Source organism: Schistocerca gregaria, chromosome 11 (assembly GCF_023897955.1).
Source record: "Schistocerca gregaria isolate iqSchGreg1 chromosome 11, iqSchGreg1.2, whole genome shotgun sequence".
In the NCBI taxonomy this organism is placed as follows: Eukaryota; Metazoa; Arthropoda; class Insecta; order Orthoptera; family Acrididae; genus Schistocerca; species Schistocerca gregaria.
Window position 1 is genome coordinate 26,001,890 of NC_064930.1, and position 12,878 is coordinate 26,014,767.

The 12,878-nt window shown below is 40.1% G+C and overlaps 1 protein-coding gene across 6 annotated transcripts in view; it reads left to right on the top strand.

Moving 5' to 3' along the window:
• The window catches only part of LOC126295317 (histone-lysine N-methyltransferase eggless-like), a 337,334-nt gene that overhangs the window by 130,882 nt on the left and 193,574 nt on the right, over positions 1-12,878 (top strand). The gene's annotated exons all lie outside the window — the stretch shown is intronic.

A 12,878-nucleotide genomic window follows, 5' to 3' on the forward strand; every position in this document is an offset into this window, starting at 1 on the left:
ATTAAAATAAACACAAGAAAATACTAAGAAGTGTTTCAAGAGTTTACATCTTTTTCTTAAAATGTTCTTAAAATATCCTAATAACTTGCTGTTACATCAAAATAATTTTTGAGTGGTATTCGGGAATGTATCCAAATAGTTTTCTTTTAATTTGCTTAAATTTTGCTTTTAATTTAAATTTCAGACTTTCATAAAATTTAAATTTATTTCTGCAACATTCAAGATGTTATAAGTGTTGGTTCATGCAACAGATACAATATTTCATTAAATGAATTTTTCTGTTTTCACCTAGGTAGATATGTTTGAGAATTTGAATTTTTACATGACTATTAGATCTCATTTAAATTACTAAAGTGTTGTAATGAAATACATTAAAATTTAATCTTTATAACTATATATTAAGGTGTGATTTTTCCAATTTTTTCAAGAGTTGATAAGTGCGTATAATTATTGCTGATAGTTATGTTGCTGACATTTTTTCCACAACTAATTTTTTTATTTGCTGTAGTGTTGTATACATGTTGCATTGTTGTAAAATGTTTATTTTGCATGTAATAATATATACAGCATTTTTTGTTTTACAAAATTTAGAGTTTTTTGCTTTACTGAGAATACAACAGTGATAACAGAAATGCAGTGGCAGAATACAGTAATAGCAATGATTACTCTTTTAACACAATTGTTTGGCTTGTATCATTATTATGAGTACTACATGAAGTGTGAAATGAATAACACAAAAGTATTGCATGTTATAGTTACACTTTTGTTGTCTTGTTTTCTTTCTTTCATCTATACATGATTTGTCTTGGACATCTTTGTAAAAATCTTTTGCATCATTTGGAATTTCAGAATAATTTAGGAAGGTACACACATCTTTCTTCTTTTCTTCACGTACCATATTTTGTTTTGGTAAAAGAGGGGATGTTAGTACTGTCGGATGGCATGGTTTCTTTAAACTCAAGAAGTTAACTTGTACTGAATCTCTAGAGTCTGCATCTCCTACTGACACAGTAACAATTTTCTTTGCTCTTTTGTAAGAGGTGTGATGCTGTCTGTCTATTTTTAATGGTAGCTTGGATTTTAGTTCTTTCTGTGCACTATCTTTTAGATTTTTAACAGTCCATCCTGTGTTCAGAATTTTGAGAGGACGATGCTCTTCTGAAATGTCATATTATTTTTTAGAAGACAAAATGCGTTTTTTTATGTAAGATTTCTCAATTCTGCCAAACACTTGCTCTGTAGGCATGTAGCTATGGTCATGAGCAAGGAAGAAATGATGAATATTATTGAATTTGTGCTCTTTTTCAAGAATGCTGTAAGCATCACCATCATACAACTGTTTTTATTTTGGCCGCTGCAAGAATCTGAGAGTAGATGTTTAGTATTAATGCCAATTATTTTTATCTATGTCAGAAAGGAAGTTCAGCAAAGCTGAAGCAACTTGATTGTTTCCTCTTGAGAATTCTGTCTCCAACAAGGTGTAGAAAACAATAATTTTCCTTTTCTGCTCTTTAGTAGGGATCATTTTGAACAGATTGTATAACCATTCTTGTTTTGTATAGAAAATGTCACTGATAGTTTTACAATTGATTGCTTTTCCTGCATGTCAAATCAAATATTTACTGACACTTGCATTATCTTTGATCATGAATTTTATGTAATCTGTCTCATTTGTAGTACATTCTTCTTCTGCAGACATGTTTCCACATTTATTTGCATTAGGCCAACCTTAGAAGTGGATCAGGTATTGGTATCAGGTGTCCTGAATGATAGACTGAAATGTTTGTGAAATATATGCTTTTATTTTGATAAGGAGCATTGTTTAGTCCTAAATCTTTTCTTTCCTCACAGAATCTCTTGAACATTTTATTGACTGTGAGATCTGAAGGTAAATAACTTCCCATAGATCTCCCATCCCGTAGTGGCTCTCTCTGTGTTTATATTTTTTGTATCATTCTTAATGACAATAGTTACCTCTTTATTATCCTTTCGTCTGCCCCCGGTAGCTGAGTGGTCAGTGTGACAGACTGTCAATCCTAAGGGCCCGGGTTCGATTCCCGTCTGGGTCGGAGATTTTCTCCGCTCAGGGACTGGGTGTTGTGTTGTCCTAATCATTATCATTTCATCCCCATATACGCGCAGGTCGCCGAAGTGGCGTCAAATTGAAATACCTGCACCAGGCGAACGGTCTACCCGACGGGAGGCCCTAGCCACACATTTCTTTTCATTATACTTTCTTGTTCTGTTGCCTCCTCCCCCCTCCCCATCCCCCCTCCCCTCCCCTTCCCCCTCCCCCTCCCCTCCCCTTCCCCCTCCCCCTCCCGCCTGCCCTTCCCCCTCCCCTCCCCCCTCCCCCTCCCGCCTGCCCTTCCCCCTCCCCCTCCCCTCCCCCTCCCCCTCCCGCCAGCCCTTCCCCCTCCCCCTCCCCTCCCCCCTCCCCCTCCCGCCAGCCCTTCTCCCTCCCTCTCCCCCCTCCCCCCTCCTCCTCCCCATCCGCCTCCCCCTCCCCTCTCCCCCTCCCCTCTCCCCTCCCCCTCCCCCTCCCCTCTCCCCCTCCCCCTCCCCTCTCCCCCACCCCTCTCTGCTCTCCCCTCTCCTCTCTCCCCCTCCCCCTCCTCATGCCCCCTCCCCCTCCTCATGCCCCCTCCCCCTCCTCATGCCCCCTCCCCTCTCACCCTCCCCTCTTCCTCTCCCCCTCCCCCTCCTCATGCCCCCTCCCCCTCCCACTCCCCTCCCCTCCCCTCCCCCCTCCCCCTCCCCATCTCCTGTCTCCCTCCTTTTGCAACATTCTATGTTCATGGAACTTGCTTGCTAGAGAGGACAACATATCCTTTGACATGCGAGACACTCTTTGGAAAGTGACAGCACAAGCAGGTACTTCTTCACAATCCCTTTTTCTAATGATGTACGATACTGTCACTGTTTTCTTGATTTTTGTATTTTTTAGTGTCCACTACACTGTGCTGAGGTGAAGAAATACTAAGAAACTTCAATAAGAACTTACCTTGATACATTTTATGTAATTATCTCATGTGATGATGAAAGTGAGATATATTTTCGTAGCAGAGTTCAGGAACTCTGAATTTGTTAATTCTCTTAGCTTTTGGAGGTGAAACATCAAGTTCATGATTGCATTTAATAATCAGTTCCTTTTTACACTATTTGCTTTGTGTTTCATTTCTTGAATTGGGATTTTGTTCCATCAGAACATTCTTTGAACTGTAAATGCCATTTTCAGAATCACAAGAATTATCATCCATTCTGCTTCTGTACACGTTTCAAGTAAACAATTGTCTAAAAGTAACCTGCAGGTGTTTGATGACAATGAAATCTAGTTTCAACCATATTCCCACCAGTAAATATTGTTACAACAATGAGTAACATTATTTAAAGCAACCAGTGTAGTAGATTTTCATTAACTGCTTGCTGTGGAAAGAGAGCCGAGAAACTAGTGAGAAATTATGTAACTGTAAGAACGCGTGTATTGTATTTTGCAAGAACCTTGTGATTTGGAGTGTACATACACACAGCAGTAGTCAACATTTGCTAAAACTTGGTTAGGTGATGTAAAAGGTCAACATTATGCCAGTACCATGCCTATCTTAGTTTTGAATTTTTTTGCATACACTGATTTTTTTAAAAAATCCTCCTCAATTTGGTTTTGAATGAAATGGCATGCTTCTCCTTCGCTTCCTGAACTAATAAATACCATCCTTGAGCCAATATAAAGTTAGTATCGAACTGTTAATGTCTATGCCCCATTATATTTTGCAATTTTTTCCTACTCTGACTTCATTTTGATGCATGTCATCCCTTAGTTTAGTTCTCATCACACTTAGGTTACTATAGGTTCCATCTTTGCCCATTTTGTTTGTGTTGTTTATCTTTCAACTTCTACAAAGTCTTCAGTCAAGAAACTTTTGTGTGCCACCACTGAGAGAATCTGTGCTCTCATAAACAAACACCTTCAGCTTATTACCTGCAAGATACACCCTCCCATGTAAAAGATACCAACCATTCACCCCACGGACTCTCCACAGTTCCTCTTCCTTTACCACATGGTATCCTGCTTGTCACTACTGATGCATCTTTGCTTTACAGTAATATCCCTAACGTCCATGGTCTTACCGCTATTGAACACTACCTTCCCAATTCCTGATGGATTCTAAACCTACAAACTCCTTCATAGTCATCATGACCAATATATCGTCAACCAAAATTACTTCTCCTTTGAAGGCATTACCTACAAACAAATCCTGGGTATGGCTAAGGTCACCTGCACGACACCATCCTATCCCAACCAATCTATTCATGGGTCATCAAGATGAATCCTTCCCAACACCCAGAATCCCTAAACCCTCACCTGGTTCAGATTCACTGATGATATCTTTGTGATATGGTTCCTCCAGAGCCTCAACACCTCCTCCATTCACTTCACTCAGCCCATCCAACCATCTTCCTCAATGTTGACCTCCACCTCAAAGATGGCTATATCAGGACCTCTATCCATATCAAATGTACCAACAGTTAACAGTACCTCGACTTCGACAGCTGTCACCCATTCCATACCAAGAAGTCCCTTCAGTACAGCCTAGCCACTCATGGCCATCACACCTGTAGTGATGAGCGATCCCTTTTGAAAGATACGAAAGGTTTCACTGCAGCATTCACAGACCGTTTCTCCCTTCCCAACCTTGTACAAAAATATATCTCCCATGCCTTATCTCTCCAGTCATCCACTACCTCCCAAACGCCACCTCAGGCCACAGAGGAGCATTATTCCCCTCATGACTTAGCACCACCCAGGACTGAACCAACTGAGTCACACTCTCCACCAGGGTTTGTACTGCTCTTGCCATGCCCTGAACTGAGGAATGTCATACCCACTATCCTTCTGACACCTCTCAAAGTGGTATTCTGTTGCCCACTGAGCCTACACAATTTCCTTGTCCTTCCCTATACAATCCTGACTCCCAACCAACTGCCTCATGGCTCGCAACCCTGCAATAGACCTAGAAGCAAGACCTGTCTCATACATCCTCCCACCGCCAGTTACTCCAGTCCGTTTGCAAGCATTGCCTATCCCGTCAAAGACAGGGTTACCTTTGAAACTAGTCATGTGATCTACAAGCTAAGCTGTAACTACTGTTCTACATTCTACATGGGCATGACAACCAACAAGCTGTCTGTCTGCATGAATGACCACTGACAGACTGTGGCCATGAAAGAGCTGGACCATCCACTGCTGAGCATGCCACTCAGCATGAAGTTCTTCATTTCAGTGATTGCTTTACCGCCTGTGCCATTTGGATCCTTTCACCAACACCAGATTTTCTGAACTTTGCAGATGGGAACTCACCCTGCAATATATCCTATGTTCCCATGACCCTCCTGTCCTCAACCTGCACTAGTCATTGCCTAGTCCAGCACTACACAGACCTCTATTCCACCAAGACACTTTTAGTCATTTTCCTTCTTTCCTTAACCACCAGCCCCACTGCCCTCTGTACAGCTGAAAGGTGCATCTGGTCGATTTGGATAATGGCACCTTGCCTGTTAGCTGCAGCAAGAAAAGATAGGAGATTTCATTTGTACAGATGTGTACATTAAACACAGAACTTTAGCTAATACTATTGAAAGGAAATCTCTTTATTAGATATGGGAAGAAACCTAATGCTAAAAATTTAAAGTTGTATGGAAGTTGATTTATTGCATGTGTTGTCAAAGTGGGACTTTAAAACAAATTTGAGAAATTTGGTAGGCTATAGGAAAGTTAGATACAGTGTACTGGTTAGCAGTAAAGTTATCATTGCCAGACATGCTAATACTGTGGAAGTGGACATCAGGCATATTGATCTAAAGAATACTGATTCAGGGAGTGAACATGTTTGTGATTCTGAATATAAAACCATAGATAATGAATCTCTAAATCAACAAATGGGAGAAAAGGGGAAGAAGGGAGTTCAAGCAGTCAGAAACCAGAGCAAGAATGTGAGCTGAGGTGGTCAACTAGAGAACAGATTTAATGATTTTTCATAACTAACTTCAGTCATGTAAAGTTGTGCAGTGATCAACCCTCAGTATATTTTGAGAGGGACAGCTCATAACTACAGATGTGATGGCTGTGAGTGGCTAGGCTGGACTGAAGGGACTTCTTGGTATGGAACAGGTGGCAACTGGTGAAGGGCAGGTTTTGCTGGTGGTTGGTGGGTTTGATATGAACAGAGATACAGATGTAGCCATGTTTGAGGTGGAAGTGAACATTGAGAAAGGTGGCATGTTGAATTGAGTAGACCAGGTGAAGCAAATGATGTAGAACATGATTAAGTTCTGAAGGAATGTGGGTAGAATGCCCTCACCCTCGATCTATATCACAAAAATATCAGCTGTGAATCTGAACCAGGTGAGGGGTTAGATTTTCCAGGTGTTTAGGAGGGAATCCTCTTGATGACCCATAAATAGATTGGTTGGATTGGTTGGCATAGGACAGTGTAGGGTAGGTGCTCATAGCCATATACCAGATTTGCTTGTAGGTAATGCATTCAATGGAGAAGTAACTGTGGGTGAGGATATACTTGGTCATGGCGACTAGGAAGTAGGTTGTAGGTTTGGAATCCATCAGGCATAGGGAAAGATAGTTTTTCAGTATGGGAAATGCCAAGGGGCATTAGGGATGTTATTGTAAAGGAACGTTACATCAGTAGTGATGAGCAGGCCACCATGTGGTAAACAGACAGGAACTGTGAAGAGTCACTGGAGGAAATTGTTGTCTTTTCCATAAACAGGTAGGTTTTGGATGACAGTCTGAAGGTGTTGGTCTACAAGAGCAGAGATTCTGTTATTGGGGGTACAGTAACCAGCCAGAATGAGCCATTTTGACTGATGGGGTTTACGCATTTGGGAAGCACATAGAAGGTAGGAGTGCAGCAAGTGTGAATGGTAGAAGTGAGAGGAGAGATGGACTCCGAGGAGATGTTCTGGGATGGGCCTAAGAATTTGAGGAGCGACTGGAGATCCTGTGGTGGGGATTGTAGTTAGATGCATCTGACAACTGGCAGAATCCTTATATCAGGTAATCCTTACAGTTTAAAACAACAGTAGTGGGACCTTTGTCAGAAGATGGGATTATAAGATTGAAATTCGTGTTTAGGTGGTGGATTGCCGTTCTCTATGCAGATGTAAGGTTAGTTTACATGCTGAGGGATTTGGGGAATAATGTTGAGGCAAGGATCCAGATTAAGAAATTCTAGAAAATTAACAGGGGGTGATTTGCAGGGTAGTGGAGGTGGATCATGGTTGGATTGAGGAGTGACATTAGTCAGGTACAGCTTAATATTGGCCTTTAGTTGAGGCTGATTGGTAGGGTTGGTGGGAAAAAGTGTTTACACTGTAGGGACTAGGAAAAGGAGAGAAGGTCCTTAACAAGTCCTGCATGATTTAATTTGGGAATTGTGCAAAAAGCCTTGGGAAAGGATGGATACTAGTGTGGGTCTAAGGCTTTTGGAAGAAAGGTTCATGACTGTGTTTAAGGTCTGGTTAGGTTCTGGATTCTGTATGATCCTGGGAGGGAGTTTTTGAGGGTTGGGTACTTTAGATTTGCTATGTAGAGTTTGTCAACTATGAGGGCACGTGGGGGAGGTTTGGAGATTGTCGTAGAGGTGGTGGATAGTGGTAGTTCAAGGTAGGAGTAGGAAGTGAACAGGACGGAGTGTATTTTGAGGTGGCATTGTGGATGTTGCTCTAGTTCGTGGAGGGCAAGAGCTTCAGTTTGTGATAGGGGACCCAGGAATTGAAACCATTGCCTTAGTTCTTCAACGCGCACTGAAAAAACTTTGTATGGGGCCCAAGGCTTATCTTGATCACCTAACTTTATATCAAAATAGGCAAAATATATTTTTGAACAAAATGGGAAATGTTTCTTTGTTGCTTTGTAATGGTATAGTTACCACAAATGTAGCAGAAGCAACTAGGGAGTTTATACAGCCTCTGGTAGCCATTGTCCATAAAACAGTTTCACAACACAAGAAAACAGTCACTACTTTAAAGTACTAGTAACAGCAACATGTGAACATTACAGATTGAAGAGGTACCGTGAACTGAAGGACAATAGCAGAAACTCACTGCTTTGTGATAGCAGGGGAAGGGGCAGTGTGACAGACAGGCACTGACATAAAAATACTGCTATTTTCTCCTAATTACTCTTTATTTTACATATATCTAGTATAGAAACGACTAAATAGCAGTTCATGGAGATCATAAAAACCAAAATTCAAACTCACTAGAGTGCTGAAATATTGAAAAATCTAAAACTAGACAAGCAATTTGTGAAATAACTGTACATGACGGAACTTTTTCATTATTTTTCCCAAAATCAGTATTGAAAACATTATAAAAATCACTTAAGAAATTTGAAACAACTTTTATTTTCCAGAACTGTGTTATTTCAATATAACTGATCAAATTTATGTCCATGCCTTCCACATGAAATACATTTTTCATTCCAGTTGGAACCATGTCATTACAAACATGAAAATAATTAATTATGCAGGGTGGCTACAATTAAGGTTTTGCTATTTGAGAGAGCCCCTATGAAAAATGGGTGATCATTGGATAATGCAACTTTGTGGAAACATTTGTAAGGACATGGGGAAGAAAATTACCAAATGAACTATTGAAAAAAACACATTTTAATTTCCACATATGAAAGCAACATTTGTTAATTGCATACCACAAATATGTTCCAGGTTACAAACATTACTCAGTGTGCCATACATCTGCATTTACAGCAGCCTGGAGCTGCTTTAGAGATTCTCTTTCACAATTGTTTGCAGCACATTTCGACTGGTAGACCATGGAATCTTTGGCTGCTATGATGCAGCTCATGCACTGTGTGCCTATTGCACATTGTGTTTAACATTCTCAGCCATGGCAACAGTAATTTCTTCAATATTATGTGCTGCAGTGGTCCATCAGCATCTCCTAGGAGCAACTCCCATATCACTAGTTAATTTAAACTACCAAATATGTTCTTCAACCCTGGTGGAGAAAGATCTCTCTCTCTCTCTATTCATTTAATGCATGATTATTCACAAAGAGCAGCAACCCTGTTGTTGTTTTTGATAAAACTACTTTATGAGTAAAACCCTGCTCATCTTGTCCAGGTCCATCTTCACTGTTTGTAACATAATGCTTGTGTTTCAACCCTATGTCGCCATACCAGTACCAGCACCTAACAGTGAGTCATGACACTAACACTACTAACAACACAAATCCTGCAGTGCACAGTGTGAACTTCATTTCTATAAAGTTGGGTACCTATCTGGTAAACAGTTTTCAATCTACACTGACTCAAGTAACGAAAATTTAATTATAATCAAGCTGTATTTCCTATTTCTTTGGCCCATCTGCATTTCTTACATTTTCAGCCTGCTTTAGAGTTTTACACTTAAGTAATTTTCATTATTAATAATGTGATCCGTGCAACCATTATCCAAAATCAGTGTGTAAGCTGTTACCTGGCTAAATATTACTACATGGCATCATTGGTTCTACCTACATTACAAAGCTGCTCATGCTGGTTCCATTTTGTTGGTAGCTACATCATCTTTGATGCTGATGCCTGCTGAAATATACTGCTCACCTTGACTATGTAACCAGTTGTTATTAAACCCACTGAATAGATTTCTGTGCTCACATGGCTGCCTGCTCGATGTCTACCATGTGTCCATAAATCTCTGCTTCTTCCTGACTGGCAAAATGTCCTAGTTTGCCACATCCATAATACCACTGCTCCTGATAGCTGTCACTGGTTTTCTTTTCAGTGCGAAATGCATGGGATTTTATATCTTCATTCTGTCCTTGTCTTTCAAATCCTTAATTAGACTTTTACTTCTAATGTGTGATCTTCTTCTTTCAAAGCATCAATCAACTCCATGATATCATTCAAAGATTGTGAAAAGGTTCTCAAGGTTTCTTTTCCATCACTTTCATGCCTGCTAATTTTAATACAGTTTGTTTTTGAAAAATACTGGAGAATATTGCCATGTCACTATAGTCTTTACAACGTGATTCTTCAAACAATTTACCATGCTGTTGACCTTTTTCATGAAATCAAATGCACTTTCCTTATCATCCATGAGTTACAGTTGGTTGTTCACAATCACTCCATATATATATAGTTCATTGCAGTCAGCTTTTCCTCTTGTCAATTTTTTGTCTTTACCATGCCAACTTCCGTTGTTGAATCCACTAACGCAGTGGTTCCCAACTGGTGGTCCATGGACCCCCAGGCGTCCGCGAGCTATGCCAGAGGGGTCTTCAAGATGCTGTTAGAATAAAAAAGATATTAAATATATTTCATATGATACTCAATTGTTATTTTTTTAAGGAGCTGTTATACTAAACACCCAGACTTGAAGACAAAGATTTTGAGCAAAAATCTAAAATTTAACAATAACAATTATGGCTAAATTGAAAAAGTTTTAAGCTCAATATTTTTTCAGTAATGAATATCTCAGTTTTTTTGTATGTCCCAAAAATAGAAAACGTATAAAAAGACTCTTAATTTGGCTTATTTAGGTACTTGATACTGTGCTATGACAAGGTACCAATCATGCCCGATGAGGGGGTCCTCGAGAAAATTTTGTTGGGAACTCCTGCACTATATGTCGTTTATTCATTTTCAGATACGTTTTCTTTCACAGTTCCTATTGCCTTCTCTGTCAAGCACTGATATCTTAATATTACCCATGTCCAATTTCACAAAGCATGCTTTTTGAATGATAATCTTCTTTGTATTTCACAATGGATCATTACTTTTTCAAATAACAATCTTGTTTTCTTATTTAAGAACTGCTGGCCACTGCCATGTTCAGAATATTTATTAACAATAAGATAAATACAGGGCCATTCAAAAAGAAGTAACAGATATCAAATATTTATTGCTTCCAAATTACAAAAGATAGAAACACAGTTCAACATTCCTGGAAAAAGAAACGTTCAAATTTTTATTCACTCAGTGTGAGCATCGTGTGTTACAAGACAAATATAAAAATGGTGGCTCATTTCCTGCCACACATGAAGCAGCTGGTCTGCCTGCAGCTGTGGTGAAATTCACAGCTTCAACAATGTGATGTTGCAGACTTTCAAGAGTGTCAGGCATGAATGATTAAAAATGCGATCTGCAGTCCAACAAAAACAGTTAGTACCACATGTTGGCACCACAGATTCTGCATGGGTAGCTGAAAACATTATTGGCTGCTCTATTATCTATACTAGGAGAAAGTTTATGCTACAACTGTGTATGAGAACACAAAATTGGGATCAAGACTAAAAGAGAGTGCTAAGAATATTTTGTGGCTTGTAACGCTCTCTTCCATCAAGTGCAAGTTTGTTAAAAGTGCTGCTTTTTGGGGAAATAATCAAGTTTAAGGCCTCATTTTGACGTTTTATGTCTAAAAAACCAGACATAATATGAGGGATTGCAGCAATAAGAAAAATGTAGCCTGTTACAGATGTAAGAAGACCCATCAAATATCTATATGCAGTGGAGAATGGCAAGGAAACAAGATGGATGTGCATTTGCATTGCTTCATGCATCTTTGAACTGCTGCTCTTTGAACTAAAGAGTTGAAGTTAGACATGCTTTATCTGTTGCTGGAGACCAAACCAGGGTGTTAAGCATAGAGCGCATTAAATACCTGTCATTACAACTGATTACATATGCACCTTTAGCAGCACTGGGTTTGAGTTTCAATAATCCATGTTTACAAATTGGATTTGTCACCTTAAGCTTCACAGGCGATAAGACAAACAACTGGCTGACTATCTCCATCTTTGAAACAGAAAACTCGTACACTTCACATCTAGGGGTACTACAAGAAATTCATTCCATGTCCTGGACAATTTGAGCTTGTCAGATGCCAGTTTGTCAGATTTGGACTTACTGCTTGCAAACTTAGTGGACACAAGCGTGCCAGATTTGAAATGGTTGTATTTGAACATTCTAAATTCGAGCTTGCCATATTTGAGCTTGCTGGGAGGCAGCATGCTGGAAACAAGCTTGCCAGATTTCTGAAAGTCAATATGTTAGATGCGAGACTGCTAGGTTCAAGTGTGCCAAACTGGACTTGTAGTTGTGCTAGTGACATTTCTAACCTGTGTCCAGCCTCCCCCCCTCCTGCTCGCCCTCAAGAGTTGCAGATTTGCAGTTTGAGCTTTCCATATTTGAACTTGGCAGGTGGGAGCAAGGCGGATGCGAGTTTGGCAGGTGCGAGTTGAGTTTGGCAGTGTGAATTTGGTTGGTTTGAGTTTGGTGGGTGCAAGCTCCTTCGATGGCTGGCTTGCTCAATGGCTGGCTTGCTCAATGGCTGGCTCACTGCATGGCCATCTTGGCAGATAGGGCTGCACTGGATGGAACACACTAGAACGGGACTTGCTGGGTGAGACCTGCCAGATGGAAGCTTGCCATAAGCACGTCTCACATGGAGTAAGATTCACTACTAGCTTACTTGACAACTCCCTCACAGGCTCTGCTAGTCAGCTGCCTGCAGGGAGCTGTGTGTGTTTCCCATGACAACTCCAGTGCTAAGGACAGGGTTTCTGACACAGTGCTTGTTAACCATCAAGGTCAAACAAAATGTCACACATTCACTAGCTGATCTGTAATATTTTCCAAACAATTGTAAAGAAACTATTCAGTAAAAGAATTTGATTCTGGCACATATTCATCTCCATGGTGAACTGCCAATCATTTGGTTAACATCCATAGTTTTTGTGGTATTTTGATATTAGGTAAACTACTGTAATAAATTTTTGAAGTGTGCACTGAAAAATAAAGGTCACAATGAATATGCATTTTGTGCATGTTAGGACATTTC